An 18,049-nucleotide genomic window follows, 5' to 3' on the forward strand; every position below is an offset into this window, starting at 1 on the left:
GGGGACAATTCACAAGACCTTTATGGACATGATGGTTCACGGTCGTCCAACAGCAGGGCCGGCCCAAGACACCAAGGACAAGATGGCGCGCTCCAATTCCACTTGTAGAATCCAATGGGGCTGGCAGTGAACTCATACTTCCAACACCTACAATGGGACAGCGTATCTCTACCACATGGGTCCCCAAACTAAGGCCCGGGGGCTGGATGCAGCCCAATCGCCTTCTAAATCCAGCCCGTGGACGGTCCAGGAATCAGCATGTTTTTACATGAGTAGAATGTGTCCTTTTATTTAAAATGCATCTCTGGGTTATTTGTGGAGCATAGGAATTCATTCATATTTTTTTTTTCAAAATATAGTCTGGCCCCCCACAAGGTCTGAGGGACAGTGGACCGGACCCCTGCTGAAAAAATTTGCTGACCCCTGCTCTACCATATCTGGGAGTTCAGTAGGCCATCTTAGGGAGTCCGGAGCAAGCTTCCCTGGGGGGCTTAGGGGAATGGTGGCAGCTGCTTCCTTGCCCCCAGTATCCTGGCACAGGTCAGAAATTTGTCTACCGCCTTGGTAGCACCAACCTGATCAGGCTCACCCAGGTAACCACCACTTGAAAACTGGTTGTGCGAATTGTTTCTCGAGATCTTCAAACTCCAGAGATTAGGGAGCAGCCCAACCCCGTCCACATTTACGCGGGCGTTAATCCCACTGATTTCAATGGGGACATCGTCTTCGGATCATGGCCCTGTTTTGGGTGGGAATGTCTGACACCTCTTGGTTTTGTACCACTTTGATGGTCATGGGCTCCCCAAAGGAATTCTGGGAGTTGTAGTTCAGCATAGAGGCTGAGAATGCCCTGCTAGGGATCCCGGGGCCCTTTCTGAGAACTACAGTTCCCTTGTCAGAGAGGGAATAAATCCTAAACCAGATTCAGTATGTAGCACAGATATTCTCTGTGTGCCACAGCCAGCCTGTTCTGTCTTCTCCTTTTGCAACCAATCCAAACTCCGGAAGTAAAAGATCCCTTTGCTAAACTGCGACTGATGCATAACTTCCAAAAATTTCCAAACGTGCTTAATAATAATCAAAACAATCTGGCATAAAACAATTAGGAAATCCCTATTAAAATGAGTTCCGTTGATATCCTTCCTTCACACCCCATGGGAGCAAATTCTCCAGCACCTAAGAGCCTACAGTCTTAGTTATTGTGCGAGAGAGTTAAGAAGCCATTTAAAACTGGCTTACACACGTCAAGTGAATTTACCTTAATGAACCCAAGAGCAGATTTGGGGAATAAGGAGTGACGGAGCTGTCCATTGTAAAAGGAAACCATTTCAGGGTCTGTAAGACAGCTTGAAAAGTGTCTTGGTTTTTTCCCTCCCATCAAGTTGTCCGATTTCTACTCTCTAGAGCCAGAAGACCCAAGAGGGTCAACGCGCCTGTTCTGCAATTTCAAAATATAGATATATTGATCCTGTCCCCCAAAAGAAGCTGAATGCTGCAACCGGTATCAGTTACCCAGATTTGCACAGTTGAGCTTATTTTGCATAATTTATTCCCTGCGTTTCCTAGTTTGCATAATTTATGATGGCACTGCTAGTCGTGAGGAAGGGGAGGAGCTAAATGGGTCTGAAGCCCGCCCCGCCCACACACCAAACCTTTCGATCTGGCTCCTGAGGTTTTGCTCTGACTTACCTGTGCATTCTCAGACGTTAAGGGCTAGAAACTTGCTCTCCTTTTTAAGGAAAGGAAAAGAAACTGAAATCAATGTCCTGTGATTAAATCCACACACACACACACACACACACCACACTTCCACAAAAGCACAACACGCAACTGGAGGTTCACTGGGGATTTTTAAGCAGAGTTTCGGCGGCCACCTGTCGGGTATTCTTCAGCTGTGATACCTGCATTGCGAGGGGTTGGACTAGATGGCTCTTGGAGCCCCTTCCAGCTTTTAAAGTCTAGGATTCTAAGTAGCTGTGAGTTTACACAAAAGCAGCTGGTGATGGAGTTTGGTAGGAACCTTGTGAGATATCTAGTTCAGCCTCCCTTGCTTGTCGATGGGATGAGTCCTTCCCCAAGCCCCATTTTAGAAAGTGTTATGCCTCCCTTCTCAGCTCACCGCATGTGTGGCAGGTGTGTCACCTCACAAAGAGGACAGCTGACGTCAAAGTCGTGGCATCAAGCAAGCCAACGTTTTTGAAACCTGGGTCTGCTGCTAACCTTCTGTATTCCCCTCTCACTTGCAAGCAGATCAGGGGGTCCCTGGCCGTTCTCCATCAAAATGCAGGGCCGTGCGGCAACCCAAATGGAAGATCTCTTTTCTTGAGAGTCCTGCCAGGAAGCCCCTTTTCCAAAAGGAGCTGGGGGGCGAGATATCTGAAAGCTTTCATTGATGCCCTAAAGCTTACATTCCATTGACGGTCAACTGTCAGGAATTCTGACAGAGCTGGGTCCCTTCCAACCCTGCAATTCTATGGGAGCCAGTGTGGTGTAGTGGTTAAGAGCGGTAGACTCGTAATCTGGTGAACCGGGTTCGTGTCTCCACTCCTCCACATGCAGCTGCTGGGTGACCTTGGGCTAGTCACACTTCTCTGAAGTCTCTCAGCCCCACTCACCTCACAGAGTGTTTGTTGTGGGGGAGGAAGGGAAAGGAGAATGTGAGCCGCTTTGAGACTCCTCTGGGTAGTGATAAAGTGGGATATCAAATCCAAACTCTTCTTCTTCTTCTTTTCCATCTGCGTTTGGTTTCAACATGTGGAAGGTGTAGCTTAGATGCTATCCCGACCACAAACATGTGCTACCTCTGAGGGTCACTTCTGATGTACCCCAATATTACTATTAGCTTTGTTGTTTTCCCCGTTAATGGAGATGTACCCACAACTTATTCCTGTGGCAAAATCTAGAATGCTGGAGAGACTTCGATTTGGGGCCGCTGGCAGACCAGGTGTCAGTGTGCCATGATGGTTGCAGGGAAATGGTGATGTAAATGTCTGCAGATACAAGCATGGGGTGGTTTTCCATTGCTCCTGGTTGTAGGAAATCCTCTGCTATGTGCTTAAGAACACCAGAAAAGCTCTGCTGGGCCAGACCAGTGGCTTCTCTAGTTCAGCATCCTGTTCTCACTGTGGCCAACCAGATGCCTCTTACGGGAAAGCTGCAAGCGGGATTCGAACACAAGAGCCCTCTCCTCTCTGGTGGTTTCCAGCACCTGGTATTCAGAAGGATTACTGCTTCTAGAGCACACCAGGCACTCCTGTCTTTCACTGCCTCCCGCAGTTTGGTAGCTTCGAGAACACTGTCCAACCATCTCGTCCTCTGTTGTCCCCTTGTGCCCTCCATTTTCCCAACATCAGGGTCTTTTCTAGGGAGTCTTCTCTTCTCATGAGGTGGCCAAAGTCTTGGAGCCTCAGCTTCAGGATCTGTCCTTCCAGTGAGCACTCAGGCCTGATTTCCTTCAGAATGGATAAATTTGATCTTCTTGCAGCACCATAATTCAAAAGCATCCATTCTTCGGCGATCAGCCTTCTTGATGGTCCAGCTCTCACTTCCGTACATCACTACTGGGAAAACCATAGCTTGAACTATACGGACCTTTGTCGGCAAGGTGATGTCTCTGCTTTTTAAGATGCTGTCTAGGTTTGTCATTGCTTTTCTCCCAAGAAGCAGGCGTCTTTTAATTTCTTGACTGCTGCCACCATCTGCCGTGATCATGGAACCCAAGAAAGTAAAATCTCTCACTGCCTCCATTTCTTCCCCTTCTGTTTGCCAGGAAGTGATGGGACCAGTGGCCATGATCTTAGGTTTTTTGATGTTGAGCTTCATGTTGGGATTAGGCCTAGTTTTTAAGCTTGCCCCCCAATCTCCCTACAAAGTTTCTAATGCCAACAAGCCAAGTTCAGATCAGGTCCAATGTAGGCCTGCAAAAGAAACTCGATTCAACGTGCATTTAAAGGAGAATCAACCTTGTCTTCACTTCCTCAAACGACAGTGCAGACCGAAATGCAAATGACCTTTGAAATTTGCACGTCTCTGAATTTTGCTATCGAGTTCTACAATTGTCACTACAGCAAACGTGAATGATTTGGGGGAGGTGTGCTTTTAAAAAGCCTGTTTTAGTGGGGGGGGAACGGCATCCGAGAAGCGTGATGTTAGGGGAAATTGCCTTCAAAAACCTGAATCTATTAAGGGAAGCAAACACCGAAATGCTTTTCCTTCTTAAAGCAAATGTGCAATTAGCTGTGGAAATGCAATTAACTGAGCTGAGGTCTGCAGAAAGAAACAAAACGGAGAAACCACAATGGGCAGATTCCACCCAGCCCTAGCGATGAGGAAGAGAGTGTTGGACATAATTGCAAAGTAGCAAGGAAGGGGGGGGGCAGTTATATAATGAGAAACTCAAGCTGGAAAGGAGGATCTAGCCCAAGGGAAGCGCTTGCAATGTGTTTGACTTCACACAGCGTACTGAGAGCTAGTCATGGGGGTGGGGTGGGGGGGGAACACAAAATTTGGTTTTCAAGAAGAGGTTGGGAGTTCTCAAAATTCAGGAGGAGGGGAGGAACAACGGTGAAACAAGGGTCCACAAAGCCATTGCTAGCATCGAATTAAGGGGCATTGCACTGAAGTCAGTTCCTGTTGTGCAAAGCAGCATACTAAATTTAGAAGCCCAGGCATAGAGGAGCAATAATAATAATAATAATAATAATAATAATAATAATAATAATAATAATAAAATTTTATTTATACCCCACCCTTCCCCACCAAACCGGGCTCAGGGCGGCTAACACCAATAAAATCACAACAACAAAAACATAAAACAATTCATTAACATACAGATTAAAATACAATTTAAAATTTAATTTATACTGCAGCCTCATTTTAAGTAGCCCACCAATCACACCAAAAGAATGATGCATCTGGGTTAAACTGAAACCAACCCCAAGGCCAGGTGGAACAGCTCCGTCTTGCAGGCCCTGCGGAAAGATGCCAAATCCCGCAGGGCCCTGGTCTCTTGTGATAGACCATTCCACCATGTCGGGGCCAGTACTGAGAAGGCCCTGGCCCTAGTTGAAGCCAACCTAGCATCCTTGTGGCTCAGAACCTTCAAAAAGTTATTATTTGAGTACCTTAAGTTCCTACCCTAGACATACCAGGAGAGGCAGTCCCTTAGGTACGAGGGTCCTAGCCCTCTCTTTCTCCATGAGTTTTGACCAAACTTCTTTTTAGCCATCCAGCAAGCAGGATTCGAACACATGAGCAACTCTCCCCTCCTGTGGTTTCTGGAAAGCATGCATTTCTGCCTCCAGCTGTGGAGGCAGAGCATAACCATCCTGGCTAGTAGCCATTGACTACTCTTCCATGGATTTATGTAAGTTCTCTATTTTGGTGGCCATCACTGCCTCCTGTGGGAGGGAGTTCCACATGCACTGTGTGAAGGACTTTCTTTTATCTGTCCTCTCTCTTCTAACATTCGGAGAGATCAGTTTGCTCATATTTTCCCCGATGGGAGCGAGTCTTCGTCTTTCTAGGTTTCCCATGTTTGTCACAGGAACAAGTTGACGGGTACAAGCAGCAGCAATCGGAAGTCTCCCTCGACATAAAGGAATTATTCCCTCCACGTCCCAACGCACAGCCCTCTCCTCGCCACCCCGGTCCTCCCCCCCAAAAAAAGAAAAGAAAAAAAATGATTTCATGTTTGTTTGTTTTTTTCACGACAGATGATTTATGATGAGTAACATGTGTCTGGAGATGATTGAGCAAAATGCACAAGAATTGTTTACAAACGAAAGACATCCATCGGCAAATAAATGAGAAAAAGAGTCTGGCGTGTGGTCTGTTGATTCTGTAATGGGAAATCGCTGTCACTTGAGATTGAAATGCGGGCGGGCATGTGGACTGGCGGAGGGGAGGGGGGCAGCGGCAAGGTTTTCAGTGGGTTTCCAGGAGTGCCACGCTGAAATCTGCAAACAGTTCCTCAGATGGCACATTCTGCAAGAAGCACTGAGCCGTGGTCCGTTTCTTAAAACATAAGAACAGAGGGAGCTGCCTTATTCTGAGTCAGCCCATTGCCAAACAGACTCCAGGTATATAGAAGAGTTTTCAGAGAGACCCAATCCCCCCCCCCCACCTCAAGAAACCTGAGGGAATGGTTCGACTCCAAAGAAACTCCACAGATGATAATTACAATCATTTATTCAACTTATAAAGGCACCCCTGACCATTAGGTCCAGTCACGGACGACTCTAGGGTTGTGGCGCTCATTTCGCTTTATTGGCCGAGGGAGCCGGCGTACAGCTTCCGGGTCATGTGGCCAGCATAACTAAGCCGCTTCTGGCGAACCAGAGCAGCGCACAGAAACACCGTTTACCTTCCCGCCGGAGCGGTACCTATTTATCTACTTGCACTTTGACGTGCTTTCTAACTGCTAGGTTGACAGGAGCTGGGACCGAGCAACGGGAGCTCACCCCGTCGCGGGGATTCAAACCGCCGACCTTCTGATCAGCAAGCCCTAGGCTTTGTGGTTTAACCCACCGCACCACCCGTCAACCTAGCAGTTCGAAAGCACATTAAAGTGCAAGTAGATAAATAGGTACCACTCCGACGGGAAGGTAAACGGCGTTTCCGTGCGCTGCTCTGGTTCGCCAGAAGTGGCTTAGTCATGCTGGCCACATGACCCGGAAGCCTAAAGGTGTATTATGAAGGCGCCAGGCAAACTTCCCTGGAGAGAGCATCCCACAGATGGGGAGCCACTGCAGAGAAGGCCCCGTTCTCGTGTTGCCACCCTCCGGACCTCTCAAGGAGGAGGCACATGAAAGAGGGCCTCAGAAGATGATCTCGGGGTCCGGGTAGGTTCATATGGGAAGAGGCGATTCTTGAGGTATTGCAGTGCTGAGCCATTTAAGGCTTTATAGGTCAAAACCAGCACTTGGAATTGGGCCAGGAAACTAATCAGTAGCCAGTGCAGTTGAACCAGGATCGGGGCAATATGCTCAAACCGTCTTGCCCCGGTGAGCAATCTGGCCACCAAATTCTGCACCAGCTGAAGTTTCCAAACCATCTTCAGAGACAGCCCTACGTATAACTCATTGCAGTAATCTAACCTAGAGGTTGCCAGAGCATAGACAACAGTACCAGTTACAGGTAGGTAGCCGTGTTGGTCTGCCATAGTCAAAACAAAATAAAATAAAAAATTCCTTCCAGTAGCACCTTAGAGACCAACTAAGTTTGTTCTTGGGAAGAAGTGTGCATGCACACGAAAGCTCATACCAAGAACAAACTTAGTTGGTCTCTAAGGTGCTACTGGAAGGAATTTTTTATTTTATTTTCTATAGACAACAGTAGTTAGGCTATTCCTGCCCAGATAGGAGCCTAGCTGGGTCCCCAACTGAAGCTGATGAATGGCACTCAGGGCCACAGATCACACTTTTACTCTTTCCCCCTTGAAAGATAAGAGCAGAAAGCACAATTCTATACATGTCATCCTGTACAGAGGTAACTCTCATATAATTCAATATATTTAAGCACTAGCCTGGTCGCCTCGAGAGACCGCAACCTGCATGCATGCAGGCAAGCAAGTAGGCTGGAAAAACGGGGACAAACAGCTCCCCCATCCCAGCTCTGCAACCCAGCATAGAAACAGGGGGGGGCTGAAAGGGGAGGTCTGCCACCACCACCACCCTTCTATACCCACAGCAGAAAATAAGTTCTCTGCCAGTCCTCATCAGCCTAGTAAAAATATGTACAGGCTCAAAACTTGTGTAAGCTTATTTACAAAGGCAGGCTTACTTCCAAGTGAGCGGTTATGGGACTGCAGAGTTTTACACAGTTGGATGGACAAGATACAGAGCAGTGCCGACCTTCTAACCAGCTTGCTGGCATCAGTCTTTTTCCGAGGCCGGCACTGCCGTTGGGCAAAAGGGGCATTTGTCCAGCGTGAATCCCACTGGGGGGGACCGACTATCCGTAGGTGTGACAGTGATTGACAGTCATCAGTGATCCTCCCAGTTCATCGTTGTCTACACTGACTGTCGGGGGCTCTCCAGGGTTTAAGAAACACAGGGCTTTCTCAACCTTGCCTGTAGAATGTCAGGAGTCCAATTGTGATTTGATTTTCTGCATGCAGAGTATCTGCTACATCACAGAGCTTAAGGCCCCTCTGTTCTTGTCGCACGAGCCACTAGCTCTTATCCAGTGCTGGATCTTTCCCCTTGGATAGCTGGGAAATATACCTGCCGGATGTTGAAGACCCTAAATCAGTGGTTTCCAGAGGGGGCGGCACCACCCCCTGGAGGGGCAGTGCGATTTCCAGGAGGGGCTCTAAGAAGCAAGGGGGTGGCAAGAGGTGGCAGACTTGCCTTCTTGGAGGGTTTTAAGCAGAGGTTGGATGGTCATCTGTCATTAATGCTTGAGTTGAGATTCCTGCATTACCGGGGGGGTTGGACTAGATGACCCGCAAGGTCCCTTCCAACCCCACAATTCTATGATTCCGTCAGACTTTGAAAAACTGGGGTCTCCAAATCAAGGTCATCCATTCTGTTGAATTAATTAAACCAAACAGTTTGGATTGGATTTTGAATCAACGTGCAATGAATTGTTATGGGTCCTGAATTTAATTGCGTTAGAGATTTCCTTAGTGGGTTGTGCAAACCACGATTCTGAAAAAGGCTTTTTATAGATGTGGGTAAGAGGGACTTGCAGGACGCAGGTGGCGCTGAGGGTTAAACCACAGAGCCTAGGGCTTGCCGATCAGAAGGTCGGCGGTTCGAATCCCCATGACGGGGTGAGCTCCCGTTGCTCGGTCCCAGCTCCTGCCCACCTAGCAGTTCGAAAGCATGTCAAAGTGCAAGTAGATAAATAGGTACCACTCCGGCGGGAAGGTAAACAGCGTTTCCGTGCGCTGCTCTGATTTCGCCAGAAGCAGCTTTGTCATGCTGGCCACATGACCCGGAAGCTGTATGCCGGCTCCCTCGGCCAGTAACGCAAGATGAGCACTGCAACCCCAGAGTCGGACACGACTGGACCTAATGGTCAGGGGTCCCTTTACCTTTACCTTTAAGAGGCACTTGGGGCCAACTGATGGAACCAAGGGGGCATTGGCCCCCAACAAGTTTGGGGGACGCAGCTCTGGATGGAGAGAAGCTCTTGCATTTGACTGGAAGAAGGAGAACGTTTTCCTAGCCAGATAAAGACGGGTTGCATGCTGAGAGATCGCCTCTCCCCCAGAACATGTTGCCTTCACAAGTCTGCTTCTATTTAAAATTTAAAAAAAACCCTGTGGTATCTGGCTGGCATCTTGCTGGCCACTGTCAGATGGCAGCCCATGTCTGGGCGAGCTGCACTATGGGCACGATCCAAAATGCCAAGCCCTCTCTTCCCACAATAGATTTCGAGCCAATCTGTGACCACAAGCACATAGGAACCCCCTCTGCGCCAAGCCCAGGCAGTTTTTGGTGGGCATGGCGAGGTGGGGAGGAGGTTCAGTTTATACTACGCCCCCCATGGTTAAACAAACTCAGCTCGGTGACAGGGCCTGTTCCTTAAAAGCTCCCTTTCTCCTCCATCTCCGTCATCTGGTCAAAGGTAACAGCTAAGCATACATTTGAGGCTTTGTGCAGGAAAGATGGATTCAGGTCATGCATCCTAAGTAGCGGGGGGGGGAGGGTTGGGTGGATGAAGAGGGCGGGAGGCCTTCTTCTGCACAGATCTTGACCATCGGACGGTTTTATGGAAGCCACGGAAGAAAGGAAAAGCATTCAAAACTGGTGTGATGGCCTGGGAGTCAGACTCAGATGCTGAACCTGAGGGATCCCAGCCTGCACAGGATTCCCCAGCTCCAGAACCAGCTGAGCCAGGGCCAGGGCTTGAGCCTGAAGGATCCCCACCTGTGCTGGATCCCCAGGTGCAGGCATCAGCGGAGTCTGCTCTGGCTCCTGATGGGAGGGAGGACCCATTGCCTGCAGGTGCTCCACTCCCAGCCTCTTCAGAGGAAGCTGAGGCAGCCCCTGGGTCCAGTAACCCACCAGCCTCTCCTGAGCTGCAGAGGCTCAGGGCAGAGAGGCGAAGAGAGCTAAGTGCTTACAGGAGGAGTGCTCGCCTCCAGGCCCGGAGGAGAGGCGAGTCTCCGGAGGATCGGGGCCGCCCTAAGCATAGGGCCTGGTAAAAGCCAGCCAGACCCAGCCCAAGTTGCGTGAGCAACTTAGCTGCGAACGTATGCTTGACCTGCAACCTCGTGCCTGCACCTGCCTTGGACCTTGACCTGCTCTCTGCCTCGCTCCCCGCCGGAGTGACCTCCTTTGGACCCCTAGATCCAAGACTGGACTTGGACCTCGCTTTACGGACAAACCCCTGGGGCCAGCACGACTGGTCTACATTCTGCGTATTTGAACAGAATACTGTCCTTGGAGCAGGCTGTCAAAACTTTGGTCAATAGTCCATCAACCTCCTCTCAGCCAGCCTCCACCTGCCTGTCTCCTTACTCTCAAACACACCACAAAGACGTAACCAGCTGTATTAAAATAATATTCATGCAATGCATTTCTCTCCGTATCAAAAGTTCTGTGCAGACATAGTCTACATAGCTCTGCCTGTCGTTGGTCCTGGAGCAATCAGCCTTTCCCAGCGGTGGCCAACACTTGCCAGATTGTGCTACTGCAGCTGCTATTGCTGGGGGTTGGACTAGATGACCCACGGCACCCTTCCAATTCTACAGTTCTACGATTCTGTGAATATTGGTAGCTGGGAATCTCAGGTAGAAAGAGCGTTGGCCGTGTGTTCATGTCTTGCTTGTGGGCTTCCCGTAGGGGTATCTGACTGTGAAAGCAGGACGTTGGACAAATTGGGCCTTTGGCCTGATGTACTCTTCATACTCTTCATACCTTGCCGACAAAGGTCCGTATAGTTAAAGCTATGGTTTTCCCAGTAGTGATGTATGGAAGTGAGATCTGGACCATAAAGAAGACTGATCGCCGAAGAATAGATGCTTTTGAATTATGGTGCTGGAGGAGACTCTTGAGAGTCCCATGGACAGCAAGAAGATCAAACCTATCCATCCTTAAAGAAATCAGCTCTGAGTGCTCACTGGAAGGGCAGATCCTGAAATTGAGGCTCCAGTACTTTGGCCACCTCATGAGAAGAGAAGACTCCCTAGAAAAGAACCTGATGGTGGGAAAGATGGAGGGCACAAGGAGAAGGGGACGACAGAGGAGATGGTTGGACAGTGTTCTCGAAGCGACTGGCATGAGTTTGGCCAAACTGTGGGAGGCAGTGGAGGACAGAGGTGCCTGGCGTGCTCTGGTCCATGGGGTCACGAAGAGTCGGACACGACTGAACGACTGAACAACAACAACTCTTCATACGATTATCACTTCTGGTTGATTTGTTTCCACTTGGGGACTTTCTTTGAGTACCATGCAGTTGGAAGGTTCTGAGCAGACAAAAAACTTTATTTCCACAGAGTGCCTAGCTGAACTAAGGAACTCACTGCCACTAGGTGCAGCGATGATGGCCACCAACTGGGGTGGCTGTAAAAGACTATTAGACTCATGCATAGGAGGTATTACTAGCTACTACCTACAATGGCTAGGACTTATCTCCACTGTCAAAGTTGTGGGGGCAGATTAGGGTCAAAAGGGCATTAGACACCACTGTGACAGAGGACAGTGGGTTGGCTTAAATCATGGGTAGGCAAACTAAGGCCTGGGGGCCGGATCCGGCCCCATCGCCTTCTAAATGCGGCCCGAGGATGGTCCGGGAATCAGCATGTTTTTTCATGAGTACAGGTGAAACTCGAAAAATTAGAATATTGTGGAAAAGTCCATTTATGTAAGCAATTGTTTTCATTAGCTACTGGAGTTTAATATATGAGATAGACTCATGACATGCAAAGCGAGATATGTCAAGCCTTTGTTTGTTATAATTGTGATGATTATGGCGTACAGCTGATGAGAACCCCAAAGTTGAAATTGTTAATTTGGGCTTCTCATCAGCTGTACGCCATAATCATCACAATTATAACAAAGAAAGGCTTGACATATCTCGTTTTGCATGTCATGAGCCTATCTCATATATTAGTTTCACCTTTTAAGTTGAATTACTGAAAGAAACAAACCTTTCCACGATATTCTAATTTTTCGTGTTTCGCCTATAGAATGTGTCCTTTTATTTAAAATGCACCTCTGGGTTATTTGTGGGGCACAGGAATTCGTTCATATTTTTTCCCCAAAATATAGTCCGGCCCCTGACAAGGTCTGAGGGACGGCGGACCGGCCCCCTGCTGAAAAAGTTTGCTGGCCCCTGCCTTAAATGAAGGCATTCGCACAGGGTATGTGCTGTACATGAACCTATTCTCCAATACCTCAATGCCCACCCCTGTCCTCAATATCTTGCTGTCTGAGGCAGCTGCCCTACTCTGTCTAATGGCTGAGCTCGGCCTGGTCTTTCGTGGCCCCTATCAGTCCCCAGGCGCTTCCAAGCCCAGGGAGGGAATGTTAGTGAAAGAAGACTCTTTGTATCCTCCAGCCGAGAGCTACACAGCACAAAGTTTTCAAGGCTCGATCTCATCACTTGTTTTCCGGCCGACTCGCCCAAAGGCAAGCATTGGGAGCTAGCTATATGTAGGCGCTGTGGTTTTTCTTTCAGAGCCTGGTATAATTGGCGTTCGGCAGCTCGCTGCTGGTGCCAAGCACATTCTGTTACTTTTCAGAGGCTGCGGGAGATGAAGAAGACATCGCTCGGCTTGCTCGGAGCCAGAGATCGCAAACATGTGTGGGCGGGCAAAGATGGCACCCTGCGCATCCGACTGTGCCATCTCAATGCATGGCTCATTAAAGCCCAACCCTCTCTTCTTCTCCTACGCTCCAGGCCAGGTTCTTCCTTACAGGTCTGGCCCGCACCTGCTCGAGATAGCGCAAATTACCACCGGAGAGTCCTGCAGTCTACAGGGCGTCCTGCTGGGGTGAAGATCAGGAGGCTAGTCTCTGTCGCTCGAGCCCACACCAGCTAATTAAGTTGCTTCTGCTGGGCTGAGTGACAGAGGCAGAAAGCTTCCCTCAAAGCAATCTGCACAGCTTTCGGCGTTCAGAGGTTCTCCATCGCTGCGCAAATATTTGCACCTCCTCTGTCGCAATATCAGAAATTGGTGGCATTTTCTCACCTGGAATGCCACAAGGAACTGCAAATCATAGAATCATAGAATCCTAGAGTTGGAAGAGACCCCAAGGGCCATCCAGTCCAACCCCCTGCCAAGCAGGAAACACCATCAAAGCATTCCTGACAGATGGCTGTCAAGACTCTGCTTAAAGACCTCCAAAGAAGGAGACTCCACCACACTCCTTGGTAGCAAATTCCACTGCCGAACAGCTCTCACTGTCAGGAAGTTCTTCCTAATGTTTAGGTGGAATCTTCTTTCTTGTAGTTTGAATCCATTGCCCCGTGTCCGCTTCTCTGGAGCAACAGAAAACAACCTTTCTCCCTCCTCTATATGACATCCTTTTATATATTTGAACATGGCTATCATATCACCCCTTAACCTTCTCTTCTCCAGGCTAAACATACCCAGCTCCCTAAGCCATTCCTCATAAGGCATTGTTTCCAGGCCTTTGACCATTTTGGTTGCCCTCCTCTGGACACCTTCCAGCTTGTCAGTATCCTTCTTGAACTGTGGTGCCCAGAACTGGACACAGTATTTCAGGTGAGGTCTCACCAGAGCAGAATATAGTGGTTCTATTACTTCCCTTGATCTAGATGCTATACTCCTATTGATGCAGCCCAGAATTGCATTGGCTTTTTTAGCTGCTCACATCTTCCTGGAAGCTTATCCCATTGGGCATGGGTCCTTCAGACCTCACCCAAACCTCCACAGCTTGCATGGACCACTTACCTGTGCCATCTGCCTGCTCACCGGCCCAAATTTTCATCCTCTGGTTCCCTCCTCTCATATCTCCTGGGCCTGCATCCCTGTCTCCCAGTCCCCTCATTCTCTCCTTCACTCTATAATTCACAGCGCCACCTGTCTGTAGCCAAGTGAACTACTGCATGACAACATCCTTACAATTGTATGTCAATCAATCAATTTATTTATTGCATTAGCCATATGGCCATGAGAGACCAGGCAGTGACCTGTCGTGATTATACATAGGATACTACAAATACAGTTAGAACATTAAGTGTAAAATCATGCTGAGGAATACAGATGAGATAAAGAGCCATAACAGGGCATGTCGACTGTGTCTGTGTCAGGAAGTTACATAGGACTAGGGCTGAGGTAAGTTAGCCAAAAAGGTGGCCCTGAGTTTCAGGGCCTGTAATATGTAGATGGCTACTCCACGTGATATCAGTGGGTTGGCATCCGACAGCAAGTATTTCATGAGGTCATCGTCCTGGGCGATATTCGGTGGGATTAAAAGGAAAAGCCTGGGTCTTACTGAGACATATATTGGGCAGTAGAAGAAACAATTAATAAGGTCCTCTATCTTTCCCTTGTTGCATGGGCAGAGTCGAAGATCCAGAGGAGTATTGGAAAATACACTCTGTAAGAATGCTGTGGGGATGGCATGAAATCGGGCTAGTGTGAAGGCCCTTCTTGTATTTTAATCTGTATTTTAATGAACTGTTTTATGTTTTTGTTGTGATTTTATTGGTGTTAGCCGCCCTGAGCCCGGTTTCGCGGGGAAGGGCGGGGTATAAATAAAAATTTATTATTATTATTATTATTATTCTTAGTGTAGGATTTATCCGTTCACTCAAATAGTGGGCCAGAGATCTAACTACCTTCACGCGAGGAAACCACGTGGAGAGTCTGGCCGCGTTAGATAGTTCTAGGTCGAGGGCTGCGTCCTTAGCAAGAATCCAGTCGCGAATTTTGTCTTTGTCACATGAGGATAGATCGGCAAAGTCTGGAAGGGAGTAGCGATCACAGATCATCTTCATGCCCTTTGACCAGGTGCTACTGCTGATAAAGGCTAAGAAGGCTTGTTTAGATAATAGAGAGTTTGGAGTTTTGGCAAGCTTTCAAACGATTGTACGTATTGTAGAGAAACACAACTGGAAAACGGTACCCAAATCTGAACATTCATTATTCTCTATCTCAGCTGAACCCAGTACCTTGTTTCCTACAACCTGGGCTTTCTGTGGCGGAAGCGTTTTGTTAAAATATGATTTCAAGTGGCAGCCCACCTACAGAGTGAGTGGCAAGTGTTTTCAGTCATATCCAAGGCTGGGATGCACTCTCATAGAGACAGGTGGTGGTGAAATTGTCCATTGAGGAGGAGGAGGAGGAGGAGGAGTTTGTATTTGATATCCCGCTTTATCACTACCCGAAGGAGTCTCAAAGCGGCTAACATTCTCCTTCCTCTTCCTCCCCTACAACAAACACTCTGTTAGGTGAGTAGGGCTGAGAGACTTCAGAGAAGTGGGACTAGCCCAAGGTCACCCAACAGCTGCATGTGGAGGAGCGGAGACGCGAACCCGGTTCCCCAGATTACAAGTCTACCGCTCTTAACCACTACACCACACTGGCTCTCATTGGTACTAAGACCACTTTGCAGCTTGACCCTCAGTTGCTAATCGCTCCCACACGGCCAGTTTCACTAGATCCTTAGGCAGGGGATCCCTCAGCAAACACTTCCCAGCACTTGGTCAGGCCTGGCAGCCAGAAACATGAGACACCAGCACCTTTCCTCAACTTTCTCATTAGTCCTCCTTGCCTGAAGCATTTCCTTTTGCAATTTGTTCTTAGCATTCTTGGGGGTTTCTTTGGTCGCTATAAATAACTGCAAGTTTCAAAGGAAGGGGAGGGGAGAAAGGAGAGGACCGGCTCTGTTTTCATTCAGTAAAACGCCCAGAGACACATGGAGCTATCGAGCCTGATGAAATCCACTGCTTCGGGGCGATTTCATGCCTGCGCATTGCAGCTGAGTTTCCCTTTCTCTCTTGCGCATGCACTTTTAAGTAACCTGGCTGAGTAAACAAAGGGGATTGATTGTTCTTCTGTGCTCAAATGCTTTTCATTTCTGACTTGGCAGGTGGCACCTCCTGGAGAGCCGTCAATCATTGTTTGTGCACCGTAATGCAAGTTAGATGGCGCGGAGGCCAGTATTAGGAATTGATGAAACAAGTGAATCTGATCGTTGATCTACCGAGCCAAGTTAGGGGATGGACTCCTGCCCATGGAATGAGGTAGCTGAATCCAGCCCTGAGGCAGGAATGGGTTGTTCAGTCGTTCAGTCGTGTCCGACTCTTCGTGACCCCATGGACCAGAGCACGCCAGGCATGCCTATCCTCCACTGCCTCCCGCAGTTTGGCCAAACTCATGCCAGTCGCTTCGAGAACACTGTCCCACCATCTCATCCTCTGTCGTCCCCTTCTCCTTGTGCCCTCCATCTTTCCCAACATCAGGGTCTTTTCTCCTTTTCTAGGGAGTCTTCTCTTCTCATGAGGTGGCCAAAGTACTGGAGCCTCAACTTCAGGATCTGTCCTTCCAGTGAGCACTCAGGGCTGATTTCTTTAAGGATGAATAAGTTTGATCTTCTTGCAGTCCATGGGTCTCTCAAGAGTCTCCTCCAGCACCATAATTCAAAAGCATCCATTCTTTGGCGATCAGTCTTCTTTATGGTCCAGCTCTCACTTCCGTACATTACTACTGGGAAAACCATAGCTTTAACTATATGGACCTTTGTCGGCAAGGTGACATCTCTGCTGGAATGGGAGGAGGCAAATTATGCGATGCCATGTCTTCAAAAAATTATTTACTTTTTGACTGCTGTTGCAAGGGTGTATCGATCTGCATTTTCCACTATGACTAGAGGTCTCCACCCTCATCGTCCAGCCCTGACACTGAGGTCCAGCGCTGAGGGCCTTCTGGCAGTTCCCTCCCTGCAAGAAGTGAGGTTACAAGGAACCAGGCAGAGGGCCTTCTCAGTGGTGGCCCCCGCCCTGTGGAACGCCCTCCCCTTAGATGTCAAGGAAATAAACAACTATCTGACTTTCAGAAGACATCTGAAGGCAGCCCTGTATGGGGAAGTTTTTAGTGTTTGGTATTTTATCGCTTTTTATTATTATTATTAATAATAATTCTATTGGGAGCTGGGCAGAGTGGCTGGGGAAGCCCAACTAGATGAGCGGGGTGTAAATAATAATAAGTTGTTGTTGTTGTTGTTGTTGTTGTTGTTATATCAGGAGCCTTCGACTCTCAGCTTTCCTTTTACAAAAACAAGTTTCTGGTCCATAAGATTGTGAATTTAGCAGTCGCAGTGCCTGTGCAGTCCTGGGGGGTGGCTCTTTGTCCCACCTTTTGTTGGTTTCTCTGCTGTGGCTGGAGGCAAATGTCTAGCAGACGCGTCCTCATCCCTACTACCAGATGTCATTTCGAAGGAGAGGTGGTGAGATGAGAGCTGATGGGGAGAACTTCCTTCATGCATCCAGACCATTTGTTTTCTCGCTCAGGCAGGCAGAGATCAATGAGTGTGCCATCTGGGCCACAGTATCCCTCCGTCTTTCCTCGTTATGAGAGGAAGCAGAGCAAACTATGCCGAGATTTGCAAGTTTGGGTCATTTTCTCCATTCCTCCTCCTTCTCAATATTGGCCCCGACTTGGTGGAACAGCCTATCACGGGAGACCAGGGCCCTGCGGGATTTGGCATCTTTCCGCAGGGCCTGCAAGACGGAGCTGTTCCACCTGGCCTTTGGGTTGGTTTCTGTTTAATATTTATGCTTCATCTTTTATTGGTGGGCTATTTTGAAATTGAGACCTGCAGTTTTAATTGAATTTTAAATTTGTATTTTAATCTGTTATTTTAAATTGATCGTTTTTATGTTTTTTGTTGTGATTTTAATTGATGTTAGCCACCCTGAGCCCGGTTCTCTGGCTGGGAAGGGCGGGGTATAAATAAAATTATTATTATTATTATTATTATTATTATTATTATTATTATTATTATTATTATTATTATGTCAGATGCAAACACGGCCCTTTGCCGTAAGTGAAACCGAGCCGGCAGAATGCTCCATTTACCAATCGGGTAAACAAAAATAGGCTTTTATCTGCGGGGGGGGGGGA

This window comes from Lacerta agilis, chromosome 12, assembly GCF_009819535.1.
Source record: "Lacerta agilis isolate rLacAgi1 chromosome 12, rLacAgi1.pri, whole genome shotgun sequence".
Taxonomy (NCBI): domain Eukaryota; kingdom Metazoa; phylum Chordata; class Lepidosauria; order Squamata; family Lacertidae; genus Lacerta; species Lacerta agilis.